Genomic DNA, 21,419 nt, shown 5'->3' on the forward strand with positions numbered 1-21,419 from the left:
GCACACTGAAAAGATCACAGATTGGGTGTGTACTGTAATGTACTGCCATTGTTTTCACTAACAGAATTGTCTTCACAACCTGGTCTCACTGCTATTTTTTCTAGGAAAAAAAATTACTGTGCTCTCATTATTTTAAGCTTTTCACAGATGCTTTTTAAAGCCTGATTTCCTGTCAGTCACCTGAAAACACTAACCCCGTCGGCTGACCCTCTTCCAGTGACACTAACAAGAACATGCTCTTTGTACCTGCTGGGGACCTGTCAGGCGCAAGGCGTGGTCTGTTAAATGGAGGCTGAGGTCTGCTCCATGTTTAACTTGGAACTGTCAATGCTTCAGCCTAAAGGTTTTTTTTTACAGAGGCTCTCTTTTTGCCTGACGTGGTGTTTTTCCATCCTTGTCCCTCTAATCCATTCACCAGATCACACCTTAGCACACCACAAACTCAACACTGTCCTTTTTCTGCCTTGGAACTTTCCAAAGCTTCTACGGCACTCCCGCTATCTCCTGAGCCTTAAGGACTCCAAGGCCTGAGTGGCCCTGGTCTCCCACCTCCCAGGCTACTCCGGCCTGCGCTCAGATCCCCTCTGCCTAGGGCTTTCTCAGCTCTGTGGGACTGCTCCCTCCACCATGCCAGTCCTTCCTATCAGAGATGGCCTCATAGGCTGCTGCCCCAGTGCCCACCTGCGGCCCTCCGACTCCAAGTCCTCCCTATTGTGCTCATTTGTTTATCTGTGTGCCTTTCGAAAGCCCATCTCTGAAGACCTTCCTGAGCTCCACTGGAACCCTGACTCTTCCATGCTGTATAGAGGAGACAACACACCATGTAGACAGACCATAAACCTGGATGGCGGAAGAGGGAGAGTCTCACTGGGGCTGCTCTCTTCTCACCAGGCTCTTCCAGGCTTCACAGGTGCCACAACTGCCTAACTCAACCTCGTGTGCAAACCCATCTTTTAGTACTGCACCTCTCCAGTCCCCAGACTGTAAGCCTCTGCTTGTTCTCAATGGACTCTACAGAAGGATAGTGGACTTATGTCAGCTGGGCATAGTGGTGCACACCTTTAATCCTAGCACCCGGGAAACAGGTGAATCTCTGAGGTCAAGGTCAGCCTGGTCTACAGAGTGAGTTCCAGGACAACCAGAGCTAAATACAAAGACCCTATCTCAAAAAAGCACACAAGCACAAACATATCAACATGCCATTGTTTTCCTTAAATATCAATACAAATCCTGATAAACCAGGATAGGAAACATAGATCCCAAAAACCTGGAAATATACATGTAAACGATGTAGCATAAAAACTAAATTCAAGGACAGTATTGTGGCTCATGACATAGCACTTATATAGCCCTGGGTTCAAGTCCCAGAAACACAACACTACAAAACAAAAACCTAGAAGAGAAGTCTAGGTGTAGCCATTATCCATAAACTGTGCTAGGTACTTAATCCACATAAGCCCCTTTAATCTAAAACAAACCACACTTTGGCTGTGTGTAGCAGACACACCTGTAATCCCAGCACTCAGGAGGCAGGCAGAGGAGGACTTTCAGTAAGTTCAAAAGGCAGCTTGAATTCAGATAGTTAAGACCCTGACTCAGAAAGCCAAGGGCAGGGGCTACAGCTCAACATACAGTTTGTCAATACAAAGTTCTATCTAGTCACTCTACGTTGAAAGTCTCAGGAGGAAAATGACTTTTTCAGGTACTTATCTGAGAGACACAGACATTTTTCCAGCAGCTTATCATATAAACAATACACTGGGGTCTTCAGAACTGTCCCTGGGGGATATACTAGCTGGTTACACAAGGTTCTGAGTTCAGTCAACAGCATCACCAGACTTGAAAGCTACCCATGATGCCCCCCTAAATCACATTAGTACATCCTCTCACATTGCTGGTTAGGCATGATATGGCCCCAAGCAGCAGAAATTACTCATGTTTTACCATTGTGGGCAGCTGATAATTAACATCTGTATGAGAAATATAAGGCAGGCTAGACTTTTTTTTTTTTTTTTTTTTTTTTTTTGAGTTAATGTAGCTTGGTTAGGGTTTCTATCATCTTGACAAAACACCATGACCAAAAAGAAAGTTGGGGAAGAAAGGGTTTATTGGGCTTACATTTCAACACTGCTGTTCACCACTGAAGGAAGTCAGGACAGGAACTCAAGCAGGGCAGGAACCTGGAGGCAGGAGCTGATGCCAAGGCCATGGAGGGGAGCTGCTTACTGGCTTGCTTCTCCTAGCTTGCTCAGCCCACCTTCTTATAGAACCCAGGACCAGCAGCCCAGGGATGGCACCGCCCACCATGGACTGGGCCCTCCCCACTGATCACTAACTGAGAAAATGCCTTACAGCTGGATCTCATCCTCAACTGAAGCTCCTTCCTCTGAGCTTCTCTAGCTTGTGTCAAGCTGACACACAAAACCAGCCAGTACAACTGACCCTTGTCAACTTGACACACAAACACATCACTATTAAGTCATATCCCTTCCTTTCTTATTCATCCCCAAGATCTCACATTAGAATCGTAATTTTAAAAGTCCCACAGTCTTTACCAACTCAGACATTGCAATTTCAGATTCTTTAACATATCTAATCTCTCTTTAAAGTTCAAGTCTTTTGGTTGTGGGCTCCTTTAAAAAATCAAAATTAATACCTTCTTCAAGAGGGAGAACCAGGGCACCATCACAATCTGAACCAAGCAAAACTAAACTCCAACAGTATAAATAACTCACTGTCCGATTATCTGGATTCACTCACAATCTTCTTGACTCCTCCAAAGGGCTTGGGTCACTTCTCTGGCTCTGCCCTCTGCAGCACATACAAGTTTATCTTCTAGGCTCTGGCTGGCTCCACTCCACTGCTGCTGCTGTTCTTGGTTGTCATCCTATGGTACTGGCATCTCCAAAACGCTGGGGTCTTCCGCGGCAACTGGGCTGCGCTTTCACCAATAGCCTCTCCTAGGCTCTCTTCATGGTGCCAAGCCTCAACTTTTTTGCATGATCCCTTCAGTTCTGGGCCTTCAACTGCCACTGAGTCTGTACCTTCACCAATGGCCTCGCCTGACCTCTCACAGTGCAAATCCTCAGCTGCTCTCCATGACCCCTTCATGCCTTCAAAACCATTACCGCGTGGGTGATGCTTACACATTAACAAGTTCATCTGCCAAAACGAGGTACAACCTTGGCCGCCTCTGGAATACAGCTTCTCTGTGCTCTCAGAAAACACCAGGAGATTTCACTTCAGGGATGCTGGTCTCTTCTTCATCACTGCTAATTTATTAGCTCCAGCTGACTAGCATCAACTATCCCAGCAAAGCAAAATTTTGCTTTAGTAGTTCTGGTATATTGTTAATCACAGCTGATTTTTCAGCCCCAACTAACCAGAATCACAGGATCTTAATTTAAAATAACAAATGGCTATTATAGGGTCTTTACACTTCCCTCTGAAATTTCACAATCCAGGCCTCCATCTTCTGCACTGCTCTTAAGATTATCTTCCAAGTTCCCACAGAACATCCCACAGAATTCAATGAATGGCTCTTCTACCCCAAAGTTCCAAAGTCCTTAAACAATCACCCCCAAAACATGGTCAGGTCTATCACAGCAATACCCCCACAATGCTGGTACCAAATGACCTTATTTAGGATTACTAGTGCTTTGACTAAACACCATGACCAAAAAACTTTTAAGTTGGGGAGGAAAGAGTTTATTGGGCTTACACTTCAACACTGCTGTTCACTATTGAAGAAGTCAGGACAGGAACTCCAACAGGGCAGGATCCCAGAGGCAGGAGCTGATGCAGAGGTCATGGAGGGGAGCTGCACAATAGCTTGCTTCTCATGGTTTTCTCAACCAACCTTCTCATAGATCCCAGGACCACCAGCCCAGGGATGGCCTGGGCCTTCCCCTATTGGTCACTAAATAAGAAAATGTCTTACAGGGAACATGAAGGCATTTCCTCAACTGAGGCTCCTTCCTCTGATGGCTCTAGTTTGTGTCGAGTTGACACATAAAACCAGCCAGGACTGTACCCTAGTGTCTTAGTCACTGCTCTATTTGCTATGAAGAGACACCGTGACCAAGGCAACTTGTTTACAACTTCAGGGGTTTAGGTCATCATCAGCATGGTGGGAAGCGTGGCAGTATGCATGGTGCTGGGGAAGTAGTTGAGAGCTACATCCTGATCCTTGGCAGAGGGGAAGACATGAACTTAGCATGGGCTTCTGAAACCTCAAAGCCTCCTACTACCCCCAGGGACACGCTTCAACAAGGCCACATCTCTTAATTCTTTCAAATGGCGCCAATTCCCTGGTGACTAGCATTCAAACATGGGGGCCATTCTTATTTAAACTACCACATCCCACTCCCTGGTCCCTGTAAGTTGAAGCATATCATAATACAAAAAGGCATTCAGTCCAATATCAAAAGTTCCCATAGTCTCAACACTGTTCAAAAGTCTGAAGTTCAAAATCTCTGAGAATAGCCGGGCGGTGGTGGTGCACGCCTTTAATCCCAGCACTTGGGAGGCAGAGGCAGGCGGATCTCTGTGAGTTCGAGGCCAGCCTGGGCTACAGAGTAAGTTCCAGGACAGGCGCAAAGCTACACAGAGAAACCCTGTCTCGAAAAAAACAAAACAAAACAAAATCTCTGAGAATCACAGCAATCTCCTAAGTGTGTCTTAAAATCTCCTCTGCCAACACCCTTCACCCAAAACTCTTCAATTTAGCCTCAGGCACATTTTTAGGACTAGCGGATTTTTTTAAATGACTGGCATTCAAATATGTGAACCTATGGGGCTATTCTCATTCAAATCACCACGCTTAGTGAACCAGAGAGGGCATGTTCCTAAAAAGAAACTACCCTTCTAGGATCATACTCTTTCAGATGGGCAGTTGGCTACAGTTGTCCCTCACAAGGGAGGGAGGCTGTTTCTGCCCTATCATATTAGTTATGAATGGTTACGATACTTTATTACAAAAACCTAAATGAAAAAAATGAATGACTACACGCTTTCAAAGACTAAAATTCTACTGCTACCCTTTACTCAGAAGTGAAGTAGACTTCTGTGAAGGCAGAGGCCAGCCCTTATGGTTTCATAAAAAAATGTTCTCTGCTTCCTTTAGTGCTTCCCAGGAATCAACAAAACACAATCTCTGCATTGGAGTCACTGTCGAAGGAGAGAGGAGGAAGGGATGCTATGGAAAAGCCAACCTGACAACATCTCGTGTCCCACAGAAAATCAACCAGATGGTCCTGTAAACAATGGTGACTGTCTTGAGCTCGCTCCTGTAATTTCCAAACAGCAGAATCCCTGGCCTCAGGTCCCCGAGCTCTTTCCGCTCACCTGCCTCGTGCCTAGGACACACACTAGGCCTCCTGGTCACCTCCTAGAGAACCCGGGTCACATGTGCTGTGTTCCTGGACCTGTTATGTAACTGTGGTTGAAGATATTTTTCACTAGACTCTTTAAACAAAGGTCCACGTGACCCATTTCTGCTTGAGTTTAGTTCCAGGAAATGTTTGGTTTCTGCAGATGTTTATGGGCTTCTGGTTGTCAACACACACCAACTATGCAATTGTGTGCTTTCCTTTTCTCATTTTAGCAACTAGAAAGCCCCAAATCAAATATAGTCGCCAACTCGGCCCGACAGAATGCCTAATTCTACAACTTTCCTTTAATAGAAGGCTTCAAACAAGACTTCACATTTATTTTTTATAAACTGATTTTAACTTTTGGCCTGAAATATGCAAATACTGGCCTATAAGTTCCAGAATAAAATGGGAAAGAGGAAAACATGGTAGTGATTTTCACTGAGAAAGGGTAACTAAGAATTTAATTCTGTGCTGTCCACAAGGACCCTCCCTTCCTCCAAAAAGACACAAACAGCCCTCTAGCCTCTTTATGCAAGCCCTGTCCACACAGCTTGCCTAAGACACAGATACACTCCCAGCTGCATCTCCCTAGCAACACCGAAAGGCCTGAAGGGCTTTGTCAACCCCATCACTGAGAGTTCTTTAATTACTATTTTGAAAATTCAAGTGTTTTGGAAAAGCCAGCTAAAGGGCTTTCTGGCAGGTGTCCCTTGAGACTGGTGAGCAAGGAACAACGCACACAGGTCTGTAAGCCAGGGGACTATTTCAACTGTACCTCGGCTCCACATTCCCTGACAGATAAAGAAAACAACAACCCTGATTACAGAGTTGTTCCGAGGGATGCTGGGAAGGAAGTCTCAGGATAAGTCTGACTTATCCTGGTACTTACCTGAAAAATACCTTTTCCAGACGATCATCACATAAACGGAACACAGGGGTCTTCAGAACTGTCCCTCACACTTTACCACCGAGCTGTATCGTGGCCAGGGAATTTAACCAGATTTGATGCTGGTAGCCAACTCTTAATAGTAAATACCTACCTGCTGGACAGTACAAGTTTTTGGTAGAATAATCATTTTGAGATTAATATATATTAATTACGATATATCATGCTAGGCATATGGGTACATGCCTTTAATCCCAGCATTCATGAGTTCAAGACCAGCCTGGTCTATACAGTGAATTCCAAACCAGTCAAGTCTATACAATAAAAACTTGTCTCAAGAAAAGTACAGATAGATACATAGAGATAGGACATTTTAAAAAAAAAAAAAAGATAGTACATTACACTATCTTACGTTCAATTTTATAGTATCTATCGTTAGTGAAGTATAACTCTTCTATTAATGGTTAAAAATCAGAACTTGGGGTGGAGAGAACTGCAAAGGTCAGGCAGCCCCAGTGAACACTGCCTTTCTGTGTTTTGTTTGGACATCCTGCACACTGCCCGTGTGGGATTTCAAACCACATTGTGAGCTACCCAATTACCAAAGGCCACACACACACACAGCCACCTGCCCATGAATCCTGAACAAAAGTACAGTGTGCCAGCAGAGGACTCAGAGGAACAGAATAAAGTTTCAGGTACTTCTGTCTATGGGAGGAGAAGTCCACATGTCCGTCTACAAGCTATTCTCTCTGGCGTCAAGACAGTAACTGAGCAAAGGAAATCTTAGGGGTGGGGACACATGACCTTCTGGTTTAGAAGCCTCCTCACATTGCAAACAAACAACAGTGTGTCCTCTAGTGGTCCTGGCCAGTTTTCAGAATTCCCAAAAAAGTCAGACACTCATTTTGCAGAGTGAGGCCTCCTAAGGAAGGCAGCTGCAGCATCACACCAAGAATTCAGAATTCACAAGCATTCCTCCTAATACCACAGACATGTTCACCCAACAGTAGTCAGAGTTACCAAGCACTGCTAGGCAAGAGGAGTGACTGTCTCATCAAGGTTTGTGGAAGTGAGCAGAATATTTATCTGGGGTTAACTAAGTCCTTAAAGAACAATAAGTGGTTTTAGTCATTCTTAAACTACCTTCATATTTAAAAAATAAAACCTGACGTGGTAGAAGTATTTCCTTTAACAGCTAAAAAATGCAACAAAGATGATTATTTAATAATGCAATACAAGTTTTTTGTTTGTTTTTCAAGACATGGTTTCTCTGTGTAACAAACAGTCCTAGCTGTCCCGTAACTCGCTCTGTAGACCAGGATGGCCTGGAACTCACAGAGATCCATCTGCCTCTGACTCCTAAGTGCTGGGATTAAAGGCATGCGCCACCACCACCCAGCGTTAACTGTTTCTATAGCAAGAATTATAAAGAAAAACTATTAGAATAAAATCTAAGTTCATCAATATTCTTGGATATAAGATCAATATACAAAAAATAACAACTCATTAATTTAAGCCAAAAGCCGTTTCATATACTAGGAAAACCTTTCACTTAACGTGATTGTTGAAACTATACACTTTCTTTTTTTATTTTGGTTTTTCAAGTCAGGGTTTCTCTGTGTATCCCTGAGTGTCCTGGAACTCAGTTTGTAGACCAGGCTGACCTCAAACTTAGAGATCCACCTGCCTTTGACTCTTGAGGGCCGGGATTATAAGGAATGTACCACCATCTCCCAGCTGAACCTATACACTTTCTAAGAATAAGTCTAACAACAAAACCTTCAAGAGTTTTATAGGGAAAATTCACAAGCTGAGCAAATGAAGGAATCTACTCTTTCTTGGTGGGTGAAAGGGTAAATAGTCCCTTCCCTGAACTTGGACTCATTGACTTTAATTAAAATCTGTATGGAGTCTTTCAAGGAGTTCGACCTAAAATTCCTAAAAGCCAAAACCAGCCTTCAAAACAGTGAGAAGTTAGGCGATCTGCCTCCCAGAAATCATGGGTTTATATGAAACAATGGTAAATAAAATACTGAAGACAAATAAAATGCCAAAGCACCCAGGAAACTCATTGCGAAAATTTCTGTGCATCTGTTATGTGTATGTACGTGTGCTGTGTATGTGTGTGTGTGTGTGTGTGTGTGTGTGCGTGTGTGTGTGTGTGCGTGTGTATGTACGTGTGTGTGTGTGTGTGTGTGCGTGTGTATGTGCGTGTGTGTGTGCGTGTGTGCGTGAGCAGGTCCATGTGTGTGTGTGTGTGTGCTGTGTGTGCGTGCGCGTGTGTGTGTGCGTGTGCGTGCGTGTGCGTGTATGTGTGTGTGCGCGTGTGTGCGTGTGCGCGTGCGCGCGTGCGCGTGTGTGCGTGTGCGTATGTGTGTGTGTGCGTGCGTGTGTGTGTGTGTGTGTGCGTGTGTGCGTGTGTGTGTGTGTGTGTGCGTGTGTGCATGTGTGTGTGTGTGTGTGCGTGTGAGCAGGTCCATGTGTGTGGCCATCAGAGGACAACTTCCAGTGTCGGTCTTCTTACCTTTCCAGGGACAGGGTCTCTTAATGGCCAGCAAGCCCTAGGAATCTGCCTGATTCCCTCCCCAGCACTGGATTACAAGCCTAAACCACCATCCTGGCTTTGGTTCTGGGGACTGAATCCAAGCCTTGCCAAACACCTTACCGACTGGGCTACCTTCGAGGCTCCTTTCAGAAATGACACAGCAGAAAGGGGAGGGGGAGGAGTGAGGAGGAGGAGAGGTGTGAGGAAAAGGAAGGAGGGGGAGTGGGGATGGGAGAAGAAAGGCATGAGGTTGCAAGGACAGTATTCTCCTTCGTTTACTACTACACTTGGTTCTACCAGGGAACACGGAAATAAAAGACCACCCGTCCGTCAGCAACAACACACACACTGAGAATGTTAATAGAGAAATGGCAAGGACATGAAATCAATAGAGTGTGGATTAGATTAAAGACAGGGGCCAGGGTAACAGAGGCGGACCAGATAGTGAGTAAGGGGCCGACTCTGAAATCAAGAGAATTAGGACACTGCATGCTGATTTACCTTTAAAAGCAAAAAGGCACAACGTTGTGGGGGAAAGGTATGCACGTTACCAGTAGAGATGGGGGAACTGAGAAAAGACACGGTTACATGGAAAGCATGTGCCTTGGTATCCAATATCTAGCTAGCAGGGCCCGCAGGCCAAAGACATTCAACAACCATTTGCTGAAACAATGACGTAGTGGAGGATGGACAAGCTTGAGTTGGAAATAACAGTCAATAGTTAACCAGAAGATTCTTATTAGAATGCCTGTGGCCCAAACTGCTTTTTATGAAAATATTTGTTTTCAATTAACACAGTGGACTGGAGGAATACAGAGACTTTGGTCCATCAGACATCCAACATCTGTGCATAACAATCAGGCCTGGATCCAGCGGTTCAACAAGGAAGCACCATGCGTACCATTCTAAAAAGCAGAGGCTAGCCTAACCAGACTACCTAGCTCATCTTATTGACAAACAGCAACCTGAACGAACAGAGAAATCGTGTCCGGAAGAATGGTCAGACCATTCCTCATTACATTATGAAATACCGGCCTCTTTCTGCTGTGGCACAGTGCGGTTTCCGAGGATTTGTCCTTTCTTCCCAATGAGAAACCTATCCAGAGTCGGGCCTTTGTGGCCCCCTAGTGCTCGCCACGGAGAATGACAGCCTCTGTGTCTTTAACTGTTCTGCTGTAACTAAAGCAGACTCCTATGCTCTCCTGTTCCCCTTACACCCACCGGTAATGCTGATCCCCAGAGTCACATCTCAGGTACTGCTGGATCAAACCAAGCAAAGGCAGACAAGGCAGACTCACCACCACGCATGTCTTCTTCGTCATTTCCTGACCAGACCGAAGAAGCTACCTATCCAGGGAGCTACATTAATCTACTTTTTGTTTGCTTCAAACAAGGTTTTAATAAGTCTGTCCCTTTCTTGTGAATGATTTCTTTTTTATTGCAATCCTAGAAAATTCACCCATTCTACTTCTCTATGACAAGTGACTATCAAAGGTGACTAGTTGCAGAACACTCAGCATGCTTGGCTAAGCTCTTGACCAGAGAGCCCTTAGTCACACAGAGAGGGCCAGACTCTAAGGCCCACAATCTTTCTTGGAGGCGACCAAGACACCGCAGCTACTAGGGAAAAGACTACTGGGCCAGAGAGGGAGGCCAAGCGCTGGCTAGCAACTGCTACTCCCAAGTGACTTGCTTACCACAAAACACCAAGTGTCTGTTTCACAGGATCACAGATACCACTTTAGATATAGTTGGCTAAATCTGGGAAGGAGTTCATGCTAAGAGTAATGAGTAAACTGCTAAGTTCATCTAGTCAAACAATGCCTCCAAACACAATCGTTAATTAAAAGCAAACAAACAAACAAAAAGTTATGCTGGAGAGAAACCATGGATTCTACCACTCCGCTGTGAAGACTGTGTTCCAAGTCCTTACCATGCAAATGCTGAGCACTATGCGAAACATAATCATCACCATCGGGCGGTGGAGGGGCTACGCACACAGGGTGCGGGTATGCAGCAAAGGTAAACTCTATCGTGAGAAATCGAAGTCAGTGGATAGCTGATGAGTTGCTACATACAAAATGGCCAGAACACCACTTGACAGACAGCAGGTACAGAACACAAGGCTGGGCATGGCTGGTTCCAAAACTGCGGCACGTCCCTTAGATCACACTTTGGAAACAAGCGTATGACTTTCATAAACAAAAAATGATTTTATGCCTATGTTCAAACTGTTGTCAGGTAAACAAAGGGCAACTAGCTTAGCTCTGTGTGTGTTCATCGCCGTACAAGAAAACCTGGAGATAAAAAAGCCTTCCCTGTTTTTTCCTTCTTTAGTTCTTTTTCCATTTGTAACTATGTGATTTTTTTTTAGACAGCCCCTTTAAATATAGCTAATAAATGAGGCGTGATTAGAAATGAAATGAATGATTTATCAAAAAGTAAAATGTGAACTACTGTCCAAAATCAAGTAAATCATCTACCACTAGATGGCACTACACAGGGCAATTTTAGAAAATCTTGCATAATGAGATTCAAACAGCGTCAAATTACAAGAACGCTTTCAGGAGACGAGGATATGATCAAATCAGTTCCGTTTTTAAAGCAATTGTGCCGTTTCAGAAGCAGATAAGGTACTGAGAGAAAACAATTATATAATCAAGTTAAATATTTGCTAATTTATTTGATATGGCAACAAACTTTCAAATAGTTTTAAACATAAATAATTCTTCATGTCTTTCCCAGTTTCCAAAACAATAATAAGTACAAAAATGTATTCTACTGCATAAATGTGGGGTTTTGTGCTGGGACTAGCTTGGTTATAAGGAACTACATTTCCCAGAATCCCCTTCCATATATGGCTCTAGGCCAGGGTCCGTACACAGGAACTTACTTGGGATCTGGAAAAAGGAACTGCAGCAATCCCATAGCGTCTCCTCTGCGGAGAGTACGCTTAGCCACTGAGCCATTTCTGCCACTTCTAATTTCTTAAATTATTATTTATTAGTTTTATTCACTTTTCCTGAAACCTTCAAATGTTTATACACCGGGCAAATGTGACAGTCAACCATCAACACGGCTCCTGAGGTGAACCATGGGAAACGAGACCTAGACAGGTACAGCTAACTGGCTCACCAGGTGTGTGTTACAAGAATGGATGGGTTGAGTTACTGTCAGTTCTGGACAAGTCTATTTCAACCTTCTCACTCCAAAGAAAACGAGAAATGCTAACTACTTGTTTTTGTTCTAGCTCTGCCCTGTTTTTCAGGATTGCCTCTGGTAGTGCCATGCAGTCTGGGTGACCTCTCCACACAGAGAACACCTCAACCCTTATCTCTAACAAGGAAGTTCCAACCGAGTCACAATCCCTGGACTCCCAGAACAGGACTGAGTTCACAGAGGTGCTGCTGGTTCTGTTGTTTTTAACAAAGGAGTCATCTGTAACTGGGGCTTCTGAGCCCTTAAAGTCACTGTCTGCTTAGGCCTCTAGCACCCTAGGGCACGGGGACAAACTTCCTGTTGGCATGGGCCAGCTGTGGATACTCTGAAGGTGTAGGAGAACCTTTCCAAAGGTAAACATTTGGTCCACGTCAACACCAGGATCTGAAGCTGATCAGGGCTCCACTGTAACCTCCGAGTTCTCACCCACCAAACGGTAGTACTTCTCCACCTGCCCCGCTAGGTCAGACAACGCGAGGGCAAAGCCTGAACCTGAACCACATTTCTTCTACACTGGGTGTGCATCTGTGTGAAGGCCAGAGGTCAGCCCGTCACCAACTACCTTGTGTTTTGAAATACAGTCTTTCATTGGTTTGAGGCTTGCTTACCAAGTAAAGTAGGCTGGCCAGTGAAGCCTATGGATGTATAACACCAGTCTCCACCTCTCTAGGGCTGAGGTTCTGTGTGGACCACTGCCACCACACCCAACTTTTTACATGGATTCTGGGTACTGAACTCAGATCCCAATGCTTGTTCAGCAATCTCTCTACTGACTGACTTCCCCGGCCCAGCAATCCCTTTGTTATCCCCCCCCCCCACACACACACACCCAAAAGCATGTCATGTCACACCTAGGTAAATATCCTGGTGTTTAGCATGTGACTAAATACATTGATTTTTGAGAATTAGCTGAGGCGTGACCTTCTCTCAAAAACAATGCCTTCTCCAATTGAAACTACAAAGCTGACTGGGTTTCATAAAAGCTAATGACGATACAGACACTGAAGACAGAAGTCAGTGCTAAGGCAAACTAGAATTCCTGAAACCCATGCACCACAGAGCTGTACTCTGTGTGTGGTTGCAAGACCACAGCTGTCCTGCACACCACACACAGATTAACTCTATAGCTGCAGACACTCCATTCTGCCTATCACACTGGCCTCCCATCCCCAATGGATGCATGCCCTTCAGTTCTGGCCCTCCTGTCCCACTGTGGTTAAGGGAGCCAAAGCAGCGGTGTTGTGAGAAATGCCATGAGTAACTTTATCTATGGGCAGAAGGCTGTGCAAAATACAGCACCTTCCTGCCAGCCCCCTAGGGAAGGTTTCACACTTGGGTTCTGTCACCCTATCTTAATTAAATACACAGGAAATGAAATCTATGAAGACATTTTCCGCTCTCTCATCTGCTAGTAAGAACACCTACTTGGTGCTCTGCAGTAACAGACTGAGAATTTGTTTGAATACACCAAAAAACTGACTAGCATGCATCCATCTGTATGTCTGAAGCGCAATAATCTCAGTACTCAGTTATTAGGCTAGGCCTAACATACAGGGGACTCTTCTGAACCCCTCTGGCCAGCCATCCCCCCTGGAGTTGGTCCAGCTCCCCCCAACCCAGGCTGATGAAGTCTCAAGTCTGGGAGGAGAGAGAAATCCTTTTCCTGTTGGGCTCCAGTCAAGTCCTTTCAGATAAATGCCTTCTCTCCACAGGCTTTTGGACCCACAGCCATCTAGTCACTCAGTCTCCTCCTTCTAGAATCTTCCCCTTGCCCGGGTGTATTCTTGGCCTCGAAATCCTGTTCTCAATATGGATTCTCACTTCTTGCTGAAAACTCCGTTTTTTTCTGCCTAGAATCACCCACTCACCTGACTCAGAGAGACATACAAGTTGCATACTATAAAAATATCCTTTGCCATGGCATGTGCATCCTTCATTCCTTTACATTTGGATAAAACAGCAGCACTTGACCATGTGACTAAAGTTTCTATGCCTTGGCTTTGGTCAAATGCCCTTCTTTGTCTATGACTTTCAAGATGAAAAGATTTTCACCAGAGACTTGAACATAACTAGCTGCTGTTACAGCCTTTACCAGAGGTAGTAACTAGCCGTTTTAAAAGCTATTCAGTCTCAACAAGACAGCCACCTTAAATCAGAGTCTGTATCTGCTAGTCACTTAGAAACTGAACTGTATGAACCACTGACGGATTAGAGATTTTACAGCCTCCATCTTAGAGAACAGGGAGTGGAGAGAGAACCCTCATCTCTTCTCCATGACTGCTTGGAGGGAGACCTGAGGACATCGTACATCCTTTTCATAGACTGTTAGCTGTTTTCACCTTTACAGTAGGCTGTAATCTGATTCCCTTGGATGGTCCCACAGAACCACTTATCATTTTCCAAAGCATCCACATCAAGACTGAACCTGGCTGCTGGTACTCCTCCTGCCTTTGATCCCCTTCCAAAAAGGGCTCCCGAGAATAACTCTCTAAAACCAACATGAGCTTCAGACCTCGGTTCTGACAACTGGTCACGTGATGACGATAAAACTCTCAACCAGCAGGCTTCACGGGTTCCAAAGCAACTCGCTGAACGGAGACAGGCAGACAAAGCCAGCTGCAAAAGATACCAAAGGCCTGGCTTCCTCCCAGAGGCCCTGGGTAGAGCAACCACAGCTCAGTGAAGGCTCTGGGTACTCTCTCTGGATTGCCCACTCCAACAGCCTTGGATTTCATGCTCATCACTCTTACATCTTCAAAGAGAAACGGCTTTCACTGGCACAATATGTAGGGACCCAGAGAGAGATTTAAAAAAAAAAAAAGCAACAAGCAACCTTTCAATATAGCAATTCTCAGATTATAGCTTTTGGCTTCAAATGGAGATTACTTGAATAGTATTTTGTCTGTGGAGAGCCTTAAAATGAGTGTTTTTTTGAGGGGGGGTGTCTCTTTTCTATCTGTGACTAATAGAATCTCTTAGATTTCTTTTTTTTTTTTAAAGGCAGTTTCCTTCTTAAATCTATCCTACAAATCTATCAACTTTGCTCTGACAGTTAAATCAGAACTAAATTGGACAAAAATATCACACAACAGACCAAAGTCTGTGAGTTGAATTAGTTATATACAACCAATTCTCCATCTGGAGCAAATGTCTGATACTGTTTTGATTTTTATTTTTTTAATGACTCATCTGTTTTATATGTGTATAAGTATCTTGCCTGCATTTATGTATGTACTCCACATGTGTGCTTGATGCCTATAGTGAGCACAGCTGGTACTGGGTACTCTGGAATTGGTTGTGAGCCACTATAGGGGTGCTGGGAATCAAACCTGGGTTCTATGCAAGAGCAGCAAGTGCTCCCAACTGCTGAGCCACTGCTCCAGCCCCTGATTATGTTCTTAAAGGCTTAAGTACTAAGTAAGAACTGTTTAATGTCATGAGGAGCTGGATACATTTGCTGGACAACAGGGCAACCTTCCAAAACACACCTGTGACTCCAGCAGGTTGCAGGACTGAGGCAGGAGGATGGTGAGTTCTGGGCCAGTGTAGACCACATAATGAGAATCTGTCTCAAAAAAATACTGAGGTGAACTCTGATACATGCTAAGACACATATGAACTTTGAAGACACTAAGCAAAGTGTAGGACCATCACAAAAGGGCTGACTCATCTTAAGGGAGAGCTATTTAATGTGCATAATGTCCTAGCTGCAGGAGACGTGTGGCACGTGACGCCACCTGTGCATGTAAAGAGAGGAAAACATTGTATTTTAACACAAAATGATTAATTTTAAAAAGTCAGGTATTTAAAAGAATCTTAAATTGTCTTGAAAAACAACAATGGTTTAAGAAAACGATCATGATGTAGTTCTAGCTTCCAGATAATAGGCCATTCTTTCAGAGAAAGTTCAGACTCTTCGACTCCTTCAATTCCCTGTCCTCAACCTATACCATGGCCTGGTTACTGGGAAACAACCCATTTTCTCTCCTATCCTTCCTTCCTCTTTCTAAATCCCCACAAGGAGTCACTATCTTTTCAAGTTTTCTAGCCAACCTGTACCAGTCCTTCGAATTTAAAACTTCCCACAATTCCCCACAGCCATCAGCGTTCTATGCAGGCCCTCTCCAACCTCATTCCTCACGACTTTGCTTGCTGCCACGAGCTCCAAGCTCTGTGAGTCCCCACCTCTACAGTTTGTCACATGGTGCCTTGGAAACGCTTCCCTGTTTCTCCCCCATGTGATGAGCAGTGATTTTTCTAGAAGACTCTAGACAAACCTCAGACTGTCTAGACTACCCCAAAAAGTTAACTGCAAACTGCCTGACCAGGATGGACATGAGGATGCAGTGTACACCTGACCAGGATGGACATGAGGATGCAGTGTACACCTGACCAGGCTGGGCATGAGATGCAGTGTACACCTGACCAGGATGGACATGAGGATGCAGTGTACACCTGACCAGGCTGGGCATGAGGATGCAGTGTACACCTGAGCAGGCTGGGCATGAGGGCACTAGTGTTCACTACACAGCACTGCATCTAGCTTCTGGTTCCCAAACCATCCCTGACACATCTGCCTCAGAACACTTGAGATTAGCAAGTCTGTGCCACTCAACTTCAGTCAAGCCCAGACACTTTACATCACGTGCACGCTAGCTCTCCAGTCACACATCTCCAGCCCTCAGTGCCACTGCTATTCTGGTGGTGTGCACAGGGAGGGAAAAACACGCATGCTCTTGTCCACTAACATATGAAATGTAAGGCTGCTCAAATAAGTGACGTCTTAACCCTTTCTTCCAAGGAGCTACCAGTTTGGATATCAAATTTGCAAATGAATATTAATATCAGACGTCCTAGAAGCCCAGTGCTAAGAGTAGTTTCCAGAAGATTCTGGAATCAGAGGGGCTTGGAGGGTGACAATATTTCCTGAGAGTGTAGGTGTAGAGTGTAGGTACTGGGAATGGAATAAATGATCTAAGAAGTTTCTACATCTGCTGAAATCCAAAGAGAAAATGTATAGAAAATGAAGCGAGGACAAGAAAAAAGAAAAGTAACAGGAAAAGGGAGAAAAAAAGTCACCTAACTAGACTTTTTGTCAACTGCGGATGAGGTGTTTATAAATCTACTTAGATCTCCTGAGAGGAACACTCCCATTCCTCCTTTTCTCTTTGCCTTTCTCTCTCTTACACCATGAACACAGGGAAGAAGCTTGGTGTCTATTTAAGGAAAACTAAGAACTACCTGCAGTTTGCAGCCTTTCCATGCCCCCTCTGTCGCTTCTCACCTGGGCTACGCAGAGGAGGGTCTCTCGGTCCTCCATTTCTGCGGTTTCTTCTCACACTCCTGGCCCTTTCTATCTCTTCCCATGCTTACCCCCCACGTATGCTGCCATTACAGACTCCATTCCTGTAAGGCTGCCCTACTGATGTAAAGATGATACTGGCCACAATCCGACAATCAGATAGTTTTGTGTTACAAGGAACTTATCCACCGGAGTTCCTTCATCCCAGGGTATACAGACTGCTCTTTAGGAATGATGGTGTACACCTGTAAAGCCAGCACCAGGGAAAGAGGAAACAGGAGGATGAGGTTCAACAAGGCCAACCTCAGCTACAGTGAGTTCATGCCAACCTGGGCTACGTAAGATTCTAACTCAAAACAACAGCGACGACATCATCATCAAACAAAACAAAACTCTTTCATTTGGAACCACGGTAATTATTGCCATTTTGGTTTAGTGTCTCTTACGTATTTAGTAGACCTAAAATCTTGTTCTTGTAAGAAAAACAACAGAAAAATAACCATTACACCACACAGTAGAGGAAATGCAGACACAATTTAGGGGGATCTTGGTGTTTAATCTGTAAATGTCCTTGTTTCTTTCATTTACCCTCAAATCTTTATTGAAACCTGAGAATATACTACGTTCCATACGAAGACCTACAAACTCTTTTCCTAATGTGAAAACTGATTATGCATTATATAGATGTACAGGCATAGGAGAGTATTAAGTATGATCTCAATTTACCATTTACATGACAGTCATTTTAATCCTGTTTGTTATGTATAAATTCCAAGTTTAGTTAGCAGAAACTTAAGAGAATCATGCTTAACGTGGGAGGTAAGAAAGAAACGACAGTCTCACATACAGGCATTAAAACAGCAGTCACCAGGTGGGAGGGGAAAGGCAGAGCAGGGCTGGTGAGATGGCTCGGAGGGTGAAGCCTGAGCATGATCCGACTCACTCAGGAGGAAGAGAGAACCAATGGCCACAAGCAGTTCTCTGACCTCCACATGTGCTGTGGTGCACGTACTTGAGCACGCAGACAGACATGTAAAAACACATGTCCAGAAGAGTAGAGAACAGCCAGAAGCAGGATGTGGAAGGAAGAAAAAAAAAGTAAGAAGGTAAACAGATTTCACTTACAGTTAAAAGGGTCCTGAAAGTTAAGCGAGGCAGAAACCCTCCAGTAGAGGACACCATCCCTGGGATGCACGGAGGTTCTAAAAGGAATCAGGGAGACAGAAGATGTCAAGGTCAAAGAAAGGAACTTCCGGAATGCCAGCCACTTGTCCTCCCAATCTCGAGCAATCTAAAAAATCGAGCATCTGTGCAGATGTGATAATCCAATTTCCAAAGTTGTTCTACTCCACTTAAAAATGCTGTCTCCTTCACAACCCTGCAGGCAAGATGCTTCCGTTCTGAACACCGCTCTCTCTCTTCAAACCCCAGCACCTGAGGGCTCTGGATGGCTCCAGATTCTCTCCTTCCGCCAGGAAGCAGCTCCTTCTTCCTTCCCCCTCTTGCTGCGGGTCTGCCTGCCTCACTTCTCCAAACTACAGCCCCGCACTCCCCCGCCCCCAGCCTGGCCCTCAAGGTGGGGCCTCTTTGGTGAGAGGTTTCAATCTGGGTCTTGGCTGTGCATTTTCGACTCCTTAGGAATCTCCCCTTGAATTCTCAGAACCAAATCAGCTCCTTTCCCGCCCCCGTCCTGTGCCCATTCTGACATGCTTGGTCTCCTCATGTGCTCATCATCCTGGGGCCTCTGTCCTTCCACCTGCCCCGACTCTCCCCCACCCTCACGGCCCTCCACTGAATCTATCGTCATCAGTGGCTTGATCACCACAATGGGTAGATCTCACTTCAATTTGTCTTCAGCACTACGACCAGCTTGATCTGCCTTAGATACCATGGGGATGGGGATGGGGGTGGGAGAGGAGTGTGTTTTTCCCTTTTCAAATGTTAGCCTCACTCCTCCTTTTTAGAACAGACAGGACAGTGTGTAGGTTTCACAATCTGTTCCCAGATCCTTCGACATTCCCCTCTTGAAAATGTGAAACTTAGTTCCCCTGCTCTCGAATGTGGGTTGAACTTACAGCTCGTTTCTAAGGAATAGAGTGTGGCGAGACTGACAGTGGATGGCTTCCAAAAGGAAGGTCCGAAGGCACCGCAGTACCTGCCTTGTTCCACTGGATCACTCGATCTGGGGGAGAAGCTGCCAGGTCTACAGACACTCTTCTCCGTGGAGAGACTCGGGGAGAAACTGAGGTCGCCACAAGCCACCAGCACCAGAGAGTGCACCACTCTGGAAGAGGACCCTCCAGCCCAACCCAGCATGATGACTGGAACCTAACATTTTGACTTAGCATCAGAAGAGACCCCAGTCCCGAACCCCACCCCGCAGCACACTGCTAGAGAAAATCAGTGCTGACTGTTAACTCCAATCTCTGAATTTGAGGGCGATTTGTTACCTTGCCAGAAGACTGATGCCAAGGAAATCAAGCCTCAAGTGTTTCAAAGCCATCTGTCCACCGCTGCCCTGTCCTTATCGCCGCATACAGACACCATTTTAGTCTAGGACGTCACTGTCACTGCCAAGGTGAGGTAAATTTAACCTATGCCACTAGCCCACCAAACAAACTTCAGCATGTTCTTGGGAGGGGGACGATATTAAAACAAGGTCTCATTATGTAGCCCCTGGCGGACCTGGAACTTGCTGTGCAGTCCAAGTTGGCTTTGATTTCAGACACCCACCTGCTCCTGCCCCTTGAGTGCTGGGAGTGAAGGTGTGTCACTGGACCCAGCGATACTGTCTCTTGGGCTCAACTCAAGGTCTCCTTACAGGAGACCTCTCCATACTTTCACATGTCTGTACATGTCACTTCTAGGACTATGGTCCAGTCAGTTAAGGTAGAAGCTGTGGCTTCTGTTACTTCATCATTTGTAGTGCTCTGGCGACTGAACCCCTGCAGGGTCCCACACACTGGGTCACTAAACTGCACCCCCAGCCCCTGCTACCGTATATTACCCATGTTAATGAATACATTCAACTTTTATGAGTCATTTTTACGGTGTTTTTCTTTAAAAGAGAAGTCTGAAGATCTGGTAGCAATGTACATATGCACTAAAGTTTGCATGACTTCATCGAATGGTTTGAGAGGATAACTTGGCAGCACTTATTACCCCCCAAATCCAGATGGTTTATGAATAAGCAATTCCAATTATAACTGCTTGGAAGAGGGGAAAATTAAAAGTAACATGCATACATCAACAGAGGCAAAGTTAAATTAAAATCAGGGCACAGCAGACTACCCTGGATCCATTTTCCAAAATAAAATAGGTCAACATGTACTGACCTGCTCGACAGAATATTAAGTGGAAAAAGTGCAAGTTTCATAATAAGAAATGTGTAAAATCCATGAGAGGAAAACTTTAAAACATTCCAGAAAAGGCACAAATGAAGACTTAACCAAATAAGAGATCTTACTTCCCGACAGAACAAGCTAACATAAAAACGTCAGGTCACTGTAAGTGAATTTATAAAATAAAAGTAATTTCCACAAATATACCAAGTTTCTAAGTGGATGACTGAGAGAGAATTTCATGTTGAAAAACAAATAAACAAGACACCCAAGCACTAGAGGGAGGATGGTATATTCTTTCAGGTGGTATAGACTATCATAAAACCCCATCACGGAAAGTGTGATGCAGACAGACAGACGGACAGACCAAGGACTTCACACACCCAAGTCAAAAACAGGCTCAGGGAGACATACAGCTTTGTGCAAATTAAAGGAGACATGAAAATTACTTGATGAAAACTGACTTTTTTTTTTGGTTTTTTGAGACAGGGTTTCTCTGTGTAGTTTTGGAGCCTGTCCTGGAACTCACTCTGTAGACCAGGCTGGCCTCGAACTCAGAGATCCGCCTGGCTCTGCCTCCCGAGTGCTGGGATTAAAGGCATGCGCCACCACTGCCGGCGAAAACTGACTTTTTAAGTAGTAGTGTTAGAAGACTGGATAGCCATTTGGAGCTAAATAAAATCAGATCCCTATCTCGTACCACACAAAAGAATAAGCTCCAAATGAATAAGGATCTACATGTGCAACA

At 44.8% G+C, this 21,419-nt stretch overlaps 1 long non-coding RNA gene across 4 annotated transcripts in view; it reads right to left on the reverse strand.

Moving 5' to 3' along the window:
- Positions 1-21,419, reverse strand: part of LOC128098800 (uncharacterized) — a 164,925-nt gene that overhangs the window by 122,475 nt on the left and 21,031 nt on the right. For all 4 annotated transcript variants that reach the window (XR_008214338.1, XR_008214339.1, XR_008214337.1 and 1 more), the window contains one exon: positions 18,456-18,532. This is a non-coding gene — a long non-coding RNA (uncharacterized LOC128098800). The remainder of the gene's footprint in view (positions 1-18,455; positions 18,533-21,419) is intronic.

The sequence above is a fragment of the Peromyscus californicus genome, unplaced genomic scaffold, assembly GCF_007827085.1.
Source record: "Peromyscus californicus insignis strain IS unplaced genomic scaffold, ASM782708v3 Scaffold_6__1_contigs__length_162567912, whole genome shotgun sequence".
Classification (NCBI taxonomy): domain Eukaryota; kingdom Metazoa; phylum Chordata; class Mammalia; order Rodentia; family Cricetidae; genus Peromyscus; species Peromyscus californicus.